Raw genomic sequence first — 12623 nt, forward strand, 5'->3', positions numbered from 1 at the left:
CCCAGGGTTTCACTGGTTCGGATCTTGGGCGCGGACATGGCACCGCTCGTCAGGCCATGTTGAGGCGGCGTCCCACATGCCACAACTAGAAGGACTCACAACTAAAATATACAACTATGTACTGCGATTTGGGGAGAAAAAGCAGAAAAAAAAAAAAAGATTGGCAACGGTTGTTAGCTCAAGTGCCAATCTTTAAAAAAAAATTTTTTCATGGGAAAATACTTATACTAAAATTTTAAGTGAAAAGTCCAGGTTAGAAAGTGTTGCATGGGCAACATGAGCTCCACTATGTAAAAATAGAGTAAACAAAAAAAAAGAGTGAAAAATTAGATAGATGAATAGGTAGATGACAGTGGATGGGTGGATGGATGGATGGATGGATGATGGACGGGTGGGCATAGATAAACGGATGTATGTATAGGTAGATGGTTAGATATCTTTAGAGCCCAGGAAGTGCAGATCTACTCAGCTGATACAAGGTCGCAGATGTCATGGCACAGCAATGAGAGAGACCCACAGGTCCTGAGAGCTATAGGGCCAACCTCTCTTTAAGTTATAAAGGTCTTATTATTTTTATTTTATTATTTTTTTTTCTGCTGAGGAAGATTTGCCCTGAGCTAACAACTGTGCCAGTCTTCCTCTATTTTGTGTGTGGGTCACCACCACAGCAGGGCCACCTATGAGCAGTGTAGGTCTGTGACTGGGATCTGAACCTGGGCCTCCAAAGCAGAGCACGCCGAACTTAACCACTAGGCCCTGGGGCTGGCCCAGGTCCTATTATTGTTGGTAACACTGTTCTTGGAATCTCCCTGTCTTGTCAGCCAGAATTCTGGCAGACTCTGCGCAATATCTCTGGTCACGACACAACCCCAGCCAGCTGAGAAGGAAACCTCTGAACCCACTTGGCTTGTTACAATTGTCTCCTTACTGGGTGAGCAACGTTTTTTGGTTCATTCAATAAATCATTTTTGAGCGCCTCCTGTATGTCAGGCACTATCCTAGGTGCTGGGGGTACATTGGTGACCAAACAGAAATGCTTCGCTAATAAGGCCACGTTCTAGACAAGGAGACAGACGATGGAGCTGAGTGAAGGCGAGGGGGCTCCCCGGGGGTCTGGAGGCCTAATTCCAGCCCCGGCCGTGCCAGGAGCTGGGCTGTGTCCAAAGTGAGGCCAGCATTATCTTTAATTCCAAAATTATTTAAAAATACGTACTAGAAATTCTAAAGAATGACATCTGTGGCATCAATATTTTTGTGCTAAAGAAATTTTACGTATTTGGCATTTGAAAGTCTCGTAATATTTTAGAGAATTTGGTCACAGGTCATATTCACTCCCAATCTAAAAGCTTTGAAAAATGAGTCTTTTGTTAATTATTGCACTAACACTCATTTGATTGGAAACACCTGGCCTGAACTGACGTGAAGCTATTTGTAGTAATTTTTGTCCCACTGAGAGTGAATATTCTAATGTCTTGAGGCAGAAACAGGGGAGCCTGTCCCTGCCAGACCTTACAGCATCTGCAGAAGTGGGTGCGATTCCTGAAATCCCGCAAACCCTGAGTTCCTAGACACCGGCGGCCCCAAGGGTGGAGAGCTCAGCTTTGTGAGAGGAATTTGAACATGTTACTGAGAAATCGATTTCGACTTGTGATTCTCAGCTGAAATCTTACTGTGCACGTACAGCGTTGAAGCAGCTCAGAGAGCCTGTGGTGCTCCCGCTTTGTACGTTTAAGTTGCCATCGCTGAGGAGACTGTCGGGGGGGCGCTCAAGGAGCCCCACAGGTGCAGCCGTGCCGGAAACCGTCCTTGGCAGCCAGGCCCTGCTGGCGGAAGGCGCAGGAGGCAGCCCGTGGGCTGGTGTTAGATTCAGGGACGACGATAGGAAGGACTTGGGGAGGCGGGGTCCACTGCCCGGTGTCAAGGAGGGAGTGAGGCTCTGGGTGGATGGAAGGGGCAGTGTGAACAGCGTTGCCCAGACACCCCCACCCAGCCGAGGACCCTCACCTGAATGAGGGGACATCACCAAGAGGACGTCTGTGTCTGGAGCTGGAAGGTACAGGCAGCCTGCGGGGCCGGACTCTGAGGGGTGCGGACGCTGCAGAAGCAGGCCTGGGCGTGCTCATCCGCGAGCTCATGTGGGTCCCCGCGGGGCTGCGAGCAGAGTCTGGAGCCTCGGCAGGGAAGTGGAGGGAGGCTCTGCTGGCAGACTGCCCCGCCAGTGGGCTGGTTCCGGCAGGTGTGTGCTAGAGCAGCCACACTCACTGCTAAAATGTTGACATAGGTCCTTGCCAGGTGACGGCTGGCCATTGTTCTGAGTCTCAGCTGCCCTCACAGGCCCATCCTGATGCCCCTTGCCAGCCCTCCACTCTTGTCTGTCTCCTCGGCCGGAGGCCCTACCCCAGCAGAGAGACAGTGCTCTGAGCAGTGGGTCTGGCAGGTCCCTGGTGCCCATTTAGCCCCTCAAGGCCATGAGCATCCTGCCAGGAAAGATTCTGCTGGAGTCACCCTCTGGGACCACTGGTGGGACTCACTCTGGCACTGAAGTTCAATGGTTGTGACATGTTGGGGTCCCAGCCCCAGATCCCCAAGCAGAGGTTGGGGTAGGGCAGCGGCCATGGCACATTTTACCCAGAATATCTGTTCATCAGGCAGAAACCTCCGACTAACACCCTCCACCCCCTTTAGTCTCCAAGACCAGCCAGGGCACCCCAAGCCACAGGACCTGACCACACTGTCCCCACCCCGCCTGGCCCCACCCCGCCTGGCCCCACCTCCTTCCAGGCAGGGTCTGGTGAGGATTTACACCCATCACATCATCTCCCAGACAGTGATGGGATTGTGAAAGGGAAATGCAGTCAGAGCTTGTGTGCGTGTGCCTGTATGTGTGTACACCCTTGCACACACATACGCTCCCACACCTGTGGTCAGCCGAGTGTTGGTCAGGGACAGCTTTCAGCAAGGGGTGAGGTTTGGGGAGAGCTGGGGGAGAAGTAGATGCAACCCATGGACCAGGCAACCAAGCAGGGAGAGAGCCTGCCAGCAGAGGGAACGGCATGTGCCAAGGTCCTGAGGCAGTGGGGGAAGTCTCTTAAAGGATAGGCCAGCAGGGGTGGTGGTTCTAGGAGGAGGGCCACTCCCATTTCTGTCTGTGGTGAGGTGTGAATTACCAGGTTTGTGGGACAGTGCCCTCAGAGGGCAAGAGGGCCTCTGCTTCCTAGGACAAGAAGCGGGGCTTTAAATGTTCTTGCTCCATGGTGAACCCCCCAAACACAGGCATTATAATTGTGCCAATCAAAAGCATTTAAGGAGTGTTTACAAAAAGTACTGGTTTCCACGGCCCAGGAGAGGAGTGATGGGTCATGAGACCCTGCTGAAAAGGGGCGCACACCCTTTCAGTCCTGACGACCCCAGAACAAACCTCCCATCGTCAAAGTCAGAAGTCTGGGAGCATGTATGGTGCTCCCTTGGGCAGTGGCGTGTCTGGGGTCCCAGAGCAGCCCCCCACCATTGATCCCACCTGCTGCCTGCCCCTTATCCCCTGGGGGAGGACGGACCCCGTGGGCACCCGCCAGTCCGAGCCCCCCGCTCACCATGCAGTCCTCCTCATTCTGCCTGGTTGCCCCGCCCTGGAAGGCTCAGTTCACCCCTCAGGCTGGGCCAGGGCAGCCCCAACCTGGCAACTCTGGGCTTGAAGCCAGGGAGCTGGGATTGGGCTGGATTTGGGGTCAGATGACAGGGTGGGGGCAGTGTCTTCTCTCCTCCCTTCTGTACGATGCCATTTGCCATGAGCAGCACCCTGGAGACTTCACACATCAGCATATAGAGAGCCGCACAGAATACTTGTGTTTTTAACCGTCCTCCTCCAGGTAGACACCAGTTGTCCACACTCCTTTGCTACTAATACATAATAGGTTATTTCCAAAGATGACCACTGAAAACCGCTCCCCTCCCTCTGTGTGCACCCTGCTTTTCCCTCCCCTTGAACATGGGCTGCGACTTGCTTTGACCAACAGAATGTGGCAGACGTGAGTCTGTGCTGGTTTTGGTGGGTTCAGACAGCTTCCACCACCGGCCTCTGGAAGGCCCGCACAGCTCTGCTGGAAAAGAGGCCCAGCCAGGCCGCAGACAAGCAGCTGAGGCTCGGACACGGGAGTGAAGGTGTCTGGGACATTCCAGCACTGGCCAAGCCCCAGGGAATGACCCTGCTGACACCCTGGGACCAGAAGGACCCCGGCTGGGCCCGGCCGGTCCACAGACTCGTGAGAAATAATGAATCATCGCTGTGTTAGACCCCAAGCTTTGGGGTGGTCTGTGAAATGACAGACAATGCTGCAGTGGGTCTCCGCATGTCAACCCCGTCTCCGGGGTGTGCGGACGGCTATAGGATAAATTTCCCAAAGCGGGACAGCTCGTCCAAAGGACAGAGGTGATTCTGATTCCAGCTAACTTTTGGATTTTTTCCAATCGGCTCGGTAGAAGAATGGTCTCTTGGTGCCGTTTGGTGTGCTTTCTCTCATTCTGAGTGCAGCTGAGCATTTATTCAGGTGTTCGGGGATGTTTTTTCTGCCATCTTTTTGTTCGTGTCCTTTGCCCTGTTCCTGTTGGACTGCGTCCTTTTTAAAAACGGTTTCTAAGAGCTGCTTCTGTGTCAGCACTTTGTCTGCCGTCTACGTTATCGCAAACACATGTCCTGGTTTGCCGCTGACCTTTCGTCCGCCGGTGTGGCGTTTCCTTTGTAGGAAAATGCACCGGTGTCTTTCTCTACACCTTGCAAGGCAGTTGGAGAATCTGCATCTGTTTTCTTCTAGTACTTTCAGGTCTTGTCGCCACTGCTCTGTCGCTGGCACACCCCGTGTTTGTAGAGGGTGAGGTGGGGAGTACAACCTGGTCTTTTTTCAGATGGCTGCATCATTGTCCCAACATGATGCGTGAAAAGCACGCTGGTGTGGTGGCCCAGCTTTCGTATGGTAACTGCTCACGTGTATTTGGGTATTGAGCTTTTTAAGCAGAGCGGCGCGTTGCGCCAGGTTCCTGTGCTCGGCACACACCCATCTTCAGTGGCTGCATGACTCCGTCCTGGGGCAGCAGTGGATGCACCTCCCGTCCCCTTCCCTCACTGTCGGACATTTGTGTTGGCTCACGATCTGGCCCTGTACGCAGAGGGTGGCGAGAGACTGGAGAAAGAGGCGGCCGCTCCAGGTCAGTGGGGGTGGTGGGGGAACAAGCAGGGACACCTGCAGACGAGACCGGTCTTGTGTGGCCGCAAGACGAGCAGATCTCCCCACCCGCCTGCCAAAGCTTGAGTTTACACGGAGGCCTTGCCCAGGTTCAGTCATGTACCATCCAGGTGGTCCTGACGGCACCTCACTCTCTCCGGGCTACGTCCTTGGAACAGCTCACGGTGGGAACGGGGTGCAGAACATACCTTCCAAGGAGAGGGGAGGGGTAGGAGCCTGGCATTGCCCCGAGCCAAGAGGCGGTCTCATCCTCTTGACAACCTCCTCCAAGAATTTGGTAGATAAAAAACAGCACCAGTTTTCTCTCTGGTATTCTCCCACACGGTAAAGTACGGGAACCAAAGCTGTCGGCAATCCACCCACTAATATTTCTGGACGTATACTCTGTGCCTGGCCTGGAGATAGCAATTGTGAGGGAGAGAAGTACCACCCATGCCTTTGCGGGGCTGGCAGTGAGTGGGCGTCAGGCCACAGTAGCAGACGCTCACCAAGGAGTTTGAGCGAGCTTCAGGGGTCTGTGGGGTCATAGGAGACCATTGAACCCACCCTAGTGGTGAAAGCAAGAAAGACTTCCTGGAGGTGGTGACACCCAGCTAAGGTTGGATGAGGAGTTGTCAGCCAGGCGGGGGTGGGCAGAGTGTTGGGGACCTGAAAGGCTTCCCGCTTGGCTGGATTGAGGGTGCACAACCGGAAGAGCTGGAAGGTGGCCTCAGACTCAGGCAGGGATTCACTGTCCCAGGCCCGGTGCTCAGGGCGGCACCAATCCTGCCACCCCCTCCGCTTGCATTCCTCCAGCCACCACCCCTGGGGCTGCCGCTGAGGTGCAACTCTGCCAGCCCAGGGCCCCGCTCGAGGACCCTGCAGGAAAGCCCCGAGTTTGCGGGCAGCCTGGGGTAAGCTACCCCGCTGGTTTCCTGCTGGACCAGGGGAGAAGGCCGAAAGCCACCAAGGCCCGGGACCTTCCCTCTCCTGACCCTCGTGCTCTTGGGCACCACTCGAGAAGACTGACCAGGGGGATGCACCGTGCCTCCTGTCCCGAAGCCGCCCCGTGCAGACAAAGCCCCTCTCCCTGACCGGTCCCCAGCCAGGCTCCTCTGAGCCCTCATCTCCACAGGCCTCCCCTTGGCCTGCAGACTCGAACAAGTGCTAACACCATTCTGACAGCTTGAGCTGCGTCCCTAGGATGACCCTGGACCCCTTTAAAGTGCCCACCTGAGACAGCTCGAGACTGCCCGGGAACTGCCCGCCTGTTCCAGCCATGCCCGAAGACAGGGCCTGTCTCCCAGCCTCTGAAGGAGCACCAGAGCCCAACTTGGACGAGCGGCCATGAGCAAACCCAGATGGCTTCCCAGGGACCAGGCCTCCCTGCCTGCTTCTTTTTTTTAATTTAACTTTTAACAACATACTTTAGTCACATGCTTAACATAAAACATGACTCATCCACAGCTTTAAGCCAGAGGGTGGAGGAAGCGTGTGTGAACGTCGGCGCCTCTGGTTTGGGCACTCGGAAGGTCCTGCCGCTGTCCTCAGGGGCGAAGCTGATGCAACTGCTTGTCAACCCAGCAGGGATTAGTTTGAGCTCTAAGATCAGAGAAAATCCAAAACAGGAGGAATGTCACTCGTTTTTCCTGAGCTGTTCAAGAAACTAGACCAAAATTATAAAATGTCCAAAGTTCCTATTCCTTGGGGTGTGTTTCTGTGCGTAACTGTGCAGAGGACAAAGGGGATTCCCAACGCCACAAGAGCGTTGACTTGAGTCCTTTCTCCCAGGAAGCGGAGGCTCGAGCAGCATTCAGGGCTTCAGCACATCCTCCCTTCAGGCTGCTTTTCAGCAACTATTACGGCAAATGCGTTTTGGGGTACCCTTCCCACTTTTTGTGACTTTCGACCTCTGTGACACCATCGACCCCAGCTCTCCCCTCTCCACTCTTCCTTCTCCCCTTACAGCAAGTCTCGTCTGCACAACCGAGTGGAGTTCGGTTCACGCTGGGCTCTCCCCTCCGCCCGAGTTATTGCTGATGGAAGTCTGTTCTCCACACTTCAACCAACGTCTGGCTGAGTCTGAGATGTGCATGGCTGGCAGGCTGCCACACTGCCATCTGCCCCTGGTTACTCAGGATTCAGGCCAGCTGTTCTCCTTTTGAGTGGGCTTGGAGGCAGGAAATGCAGCCGACACACAGCTGACCCTCCTGCAGTGGCAGACGACTGTGCTTGGCCCACGGCTGGCAGGACAGTGGGGAAGCTGGCCTGGTCCTGCCTCCGTCACTAACCAGCGGCAGCACGTGCACAAGTCACTTCCTTCTGGATCAGCCAGCGGCCCTGGGGGTGGAGGGTGGGCGTTTATACCCTCGAGGGCCCCTCAGCCCAGACAGGCCCCCGCCACACTCCCCGCTTGGACCCTGCTCCCAATCCTCACCTTCAAAAGAGAGAGACCTGCAGGCATGTCCATGCCTCGGCCCTCAGGTGTCCTGGGGGAACAGAGACGCTCAGGAGGAATCATCAGAGGTGAAAGGTCAAAGCAAGCTGGGAGGGAAAGGAAGCAGGGCAGCCCCACCCCACCCGGCCAAGGTTCTCTCCCAGCCCCCTGCCGCCCTGCACTCCCTGCACACCCTCGTGGCAGCCCCTCCCTGGCTGATCCGCCCCTGCTCTGGGCTGCAGCCAAGGGGGCCTTTGAGGCCCAACTCTGAGCTCCTCCAGCCCCCGCATCTCATGCCTCCCACAGGAGCCTGCCCTGCGCCCCGCTGGCCTGAGCTCCCGCAGCCAGGCATCCATGGGGGGTCGGGTGCAGGAGTGGAGGAGGGGCTGAGACCCACCTCATCCACTCCCACTGGCTCTCCATCTCCCCTCTCAGCACGGGTCACCGCCACCCTACTACAGGGTGGAAATTCCCGTGTGACACCTTGTTCCCACCTGAGGCGGACACACCAGTGCCACTCTGAGCATCCCTGCACCCCGAGGGGTGTTCTTGTTCCTGGCTCAGCCTGCCAAGGCCGGACTCCGGTGGACCTTGAGCAGGACCACGTGAGGTGTCTGTCAGCACGTTCCGCCCGGGGGCCCCTGATTCCCGCCCCCTGTGTGTCCTGTTCCTGCCTCTGTTCCTCAGAGGCTGCCACACCCCCCGAGAAGGAACCGACTCCGAGAGTCTTTGCCTGGAGGAGAGTGGAGAGGCCCTCGTTAACCCTGTTCTCCAGATGTGCCTGGGTTTTTCCTCCCGGCACAGGGTGACCGGGTCTGGCCACTGCCCTGGGCTCCTCCAGGGGAGCGACTGTGGCCCTCTGAGACTCTTCTTTCCTTCTGCTTGTCCCAGAGTGACTTCAGGGCACAGCTGCCCACCCTTGGTGAACCCGCAGCAGGAACAGGGCACATGTCACTGAGAGAGGGGTCACTTGGTGTCACAGCGTCACCGAGGGTGTTCCGGTGGAGCCGGTCTCTGTACTCCCTGCGTCTGAATCTCACTCACTCACCAGCTGGGTGGCCTCAGGTGGGTCATTCAGCATCTGTGAGCCTATGTATAAGATGGGGCGCAGATTAAACCCCCCTGCGGTGTGTGGAATGGTGGCCCCCAAAAGGTATGTCCCCTGGAACCTATGAATGTGACCTTTTTGGGAAAAATGCAGTGTAATCAAGCTAAGGATCTCCAGCTCCAGGGACATCCTGTGGGCCTGGCCTGGCTGAACGGGGCCGCAAGGAAGTCTGGGGGCCCTGGGAGCTCAGGGCTGGTGGGAGGTCAGTTGTGTGAGGCCATGGGCCATGGAAGGACTTCGGCTCTGACTGAACCAGCACGGCGGCCCTGGAGCCCAAGTGCAGCTACAGGGGGACCTTTTCTAGGGCGTTAGTGATGGTCCCCGTGGCTGGGGACACCATGCTGTTTCCTGCACAAAGGTGAGGGCTCCCACAGCTGGCCCCTTGGCCTCCCAGGGTCCCAGGCTGGCTCCACAGACCCAGGAAAGGTGCACGCATTGGACATTCTTGTCCTTCCTTGTCCACCAAACTTGCAAAGTGTACCCTGATCTGGCTGCAGCTCCCAGGCCCCATCCTTCAGATTTTCCCAGAGGACAGTCATCCCCTGACTCGCCGACCTCAGGAGACGAGGGTCCAGCTCTCTGGAGGGTCAACGCCCTGGGTGCTCACTTGTTCCCACATCACCTGCTCCTGCACTGAGGAGCTGATGTAACAGATCTCAGTGCTCAGAGACTTCCGTGGGGCTGTGTCCCATCCTCCGCCTCGCCCCGCCTGGAGGCACTGCTGACAGAGCACGAGCCCCCGGTTCCAGGACTCCACACACGTGCACCAGCACAGTCTGGCTTCTTCCCATCCGCGTTGTCACGTGTCAACAGTTCCGGTTCATTCTTTGTCACACTCCACAGAAGGACCCGCTACCACTTGTCTATCCATTCACCTGTGGACGGACGTCAGGGCTGGTCCCTGCTGCTGCTGTTGTGACGGCTGCACTGTGAGAGATCCCAAACGCCGTGTGCTGTCGACCCCAAGTTCATATGTGATGGTGTGAGGAGGAGGGGCCGGTATGTCCAGTCAGGGGCACAAGGTCATGGAAGGACAGTTGGGCAGTGTCTCTGGACCTGCTGTAAAATGCACGTGATCTGGCCCAGTAATATTACCTTCAGGCACATTCGAGGCAGGCAGGGAGCGTGCCTGTGGTAGCAGGCGATTAGAAATAGCCAAACGCCATCCACTGGGGCTGTGGGGAGTGTCCCGCACCTCCGTATGGTGGAATAGTCTGCGCCTGCTCGAAAGGGGGCGGTCGGTGCAGCCGCCCGGGGTGCAGCCTGGCCGCATCCCCTGAAGCTGGGAGCACGGGCCTCAGACAGGTGCACACGTGCCCAGGGGACCTCCGTTAGAGCCAGGGGTAGAGACAGCCCATGCAGTTAATATCGCTGTGTGGAGCTACCCCAAACTGAGCAGCTTCAAATACCCGCTTTTTTTGTGCTCACAGACCTGAGGGTGAGGAAGGGGGCCAGGCTCAGTGGACGGCTAGCATCTGCTCCACAGGCCCCGTGGGGCTGTCACAGATGCTCTCAGCATGGTGGCTTGAGCGTCCCAGCAAGCATGTTGTGGACAACTCAGATGCTGTTGGCCTGCTGTCGGCTCAGGCTGCTGCAACAAATACCACAGACCCAGGGCTTAACAGCAGATATGTCTCTCTCACACTCCGGAGGCTGGGAAGTCTGAGATCAGGGTGCCGGCAGATTTGGTGTCTGGGGCAGGTCCACGTCCTGGAGTGTAGACAGCTGCCTTCTCTCTGGGTGCCCACGAAGCCAAGAGAGATCAGCTGTGTCCCTTCTCTTCCTTTAGGGGCACTAATCCCAACACGAGGGCTCCATCCTCATGACCTAATTACCTCCCAAAGACCCCACCTCCTAACACAGCACGTTGGGGATCAGTGCGTCAACATCAGAGTTGTGGGGGGAGACAACCTTCAGTCCCTAGCACAGACCCTGCCTCGGAAACCACTCAGCATCACATCCACCACATCCTACTGTCTACGAGCAAGTCACAAACCCAGGCAGAGGGTCATGGACCCCACCCCTCAAGGGAGGGAGGGCCAAGGTCGCATTGCTTGTGTGGCATGGGAGATGTGGCTGTGTGTACCAGAGCTGGGGCAGCCTGGGGGATGGCAGACCATGGAGTACTACACAGCAAGGAAAATAAACAGCTTTGTGGAGTTCCGAGGGAAAGCAAGAAGAGATTGGTATGAACAGAAGGACCGGGGTCCCAGGGCTGGTGTCTGCTTCTTGACTTGGGTAGCAGCTCCCTCAAAATAAGTCATTACTGTGTGGGCTCGGCAAGCCGAGGAGTTGAAAGAAAGATTTCTTGGACTCTCAAGGTCTGGCAGTAGTGCTCTTTTATTCAGAGAATAGCATGGGGACAGGATCCATGGGCAGTGAAGAGCTGCAGGCATGGGGACAGGACCCATGGGCAGTGAAGAGCTGCAGGCATGGGGACAGGACCCAGGGGCAGCGAAGGCCTGCAGCATGGGGACAGGACCCAGGGGCAGTGAAGGGCTGCAGCATGGCGACAGGACCCATGGGCAGTGAAGGGCTGCAGGCATGGGGACAGGACCCAGGGGCAGTAAGAGCTGCAAACATGGGTTGAGGATAGGGCTAAATTTAAGGCATAGGTATGTGAGTTATCTCTTTACAAGACAAAGGAAGATGTTGGTGGTGGGCTCTGGTCATTGGGTGGTCCTATAACTTTAGATAAGAATCAGATCAGATTAAGTAAATGGCTGAAGCCACCACCTTAAATATCATCTTCAGCTAAAGACAAAGGAGGATGTTGGTGGTGGTGGGGGGGGGGGGGGTCAGTTATATGAGGTTACCAGACAAGTACAGCAAACAAGAGCAAGATTATTATGCAGACTTAGGTCCTTGCCTTCCCCATTAAGAGTTTCTAGAGATAAGATCACCCCCCGCTTCCTCCTCGTGCAGAGAGGGAGACACCCCCACAGATGGAGACTTCCTTCACAAATGCAAATGTCTCTCATCAAAGGGCAAGCAAATTCCACCCTTCAGAGTTTCCTTCCTGTCTGCAGCTTTCAAAAGTAATCAGCCCAAAATAATCCTCATCAATTAGACTGTACATGTTTTTAATAATAGCTTTATTGAGATATAATTCACATACCATAAAATTCACCCCTTTAATGTCTACAATTCAGTAGTTTTTAGTATATTCGGAGTTGTGCAACCATCACGACTATTTACTTTTAGAATATTTTCATCATCCTAAGTAGGAACCCCACATGCATTAGTAGCCACACCCCATCCCCCTCCCCCTGTCCCTGCAACCACTGACTCACCTTCTGTCTCCTTAGATTTGCCTGTTCTGACATTTCACATAAATAGAATCTTACATTATGTGCCCTTTTGTGTCTGGCTTCTCTCTCTGAGCATGATGTTTTCCAAGTCCCTCCCTGTTGTAGCATGAATTAGTACTCCATTCCTTTTCATGGCTGAGTAATGTTCCTTTGTATGGATGGACCACATTTTATTTATCTATTCATCAGTTGATGGACATTTGGGTTGTTTCCACTTTCTGGCTATTGTGGATAATGCTACGGTGTACAAGTTTCTGTGTGCGTGTACATAAATGTCTTACATATGTTTTGGCATATATGTTGTATTTTCACAGTTAAAATGTATGATAAAAAGAACGAAGGAGGCTTCCATATGCCGACATGGAGCAGTCTCTAAGATCTGCCACCGCAAAGTTGGACAAGGTGGCCCACAGCGCCAGCACCCTGAGTGGAATGAAGCATGCCCACACCTGTCCTCCGGGATGCCCACAGGAAGCTGGGAGATCGTACAAGAAGGTTCCACCCTGGAAAGGGCTCTGGGAGGCTGACGGGGAGGGCAGGGTGCTGAGAGG

General features: G+C 55.3%; 1 long non-coding RNA gene across 1 annotated transcript; it reads right to left on the reverse strand.

Moving 5' to 3' along the window:
• Positions 1-6690: 6690 nt before the first annotated feature.
• Positions 6691-8211, reverse strand: LOC124249671 (uncharacterized). Its single transcript, XR_006891442.1, has 3 exons — positions 8148-8211; positions 7654-7705; positions 6691-6818 (listed from the first exon to the last, which is right to left on the reverse strand). It is a non-coding gene; the product is annotated as an uncharacterized LOC124249671 (long non-coding RNA).
• Positions 8212-12623: the final 4412 nt, after the last annotated feature.

This window comes from Equus quagga, chromosome 13 (genome assembly GCF_021613505.1).
Source record: "Equus quagga isolate Etosha38 chromosome 13, UCLA_HA_Equagga_1.0, whole genome shotgun sequence".
NCBI classification, from domain to species: Eukaryota; Metazoa; Chordata; class Mammalia; order Perissodactyla; family Equidae; genus Equus; species Equus quagga.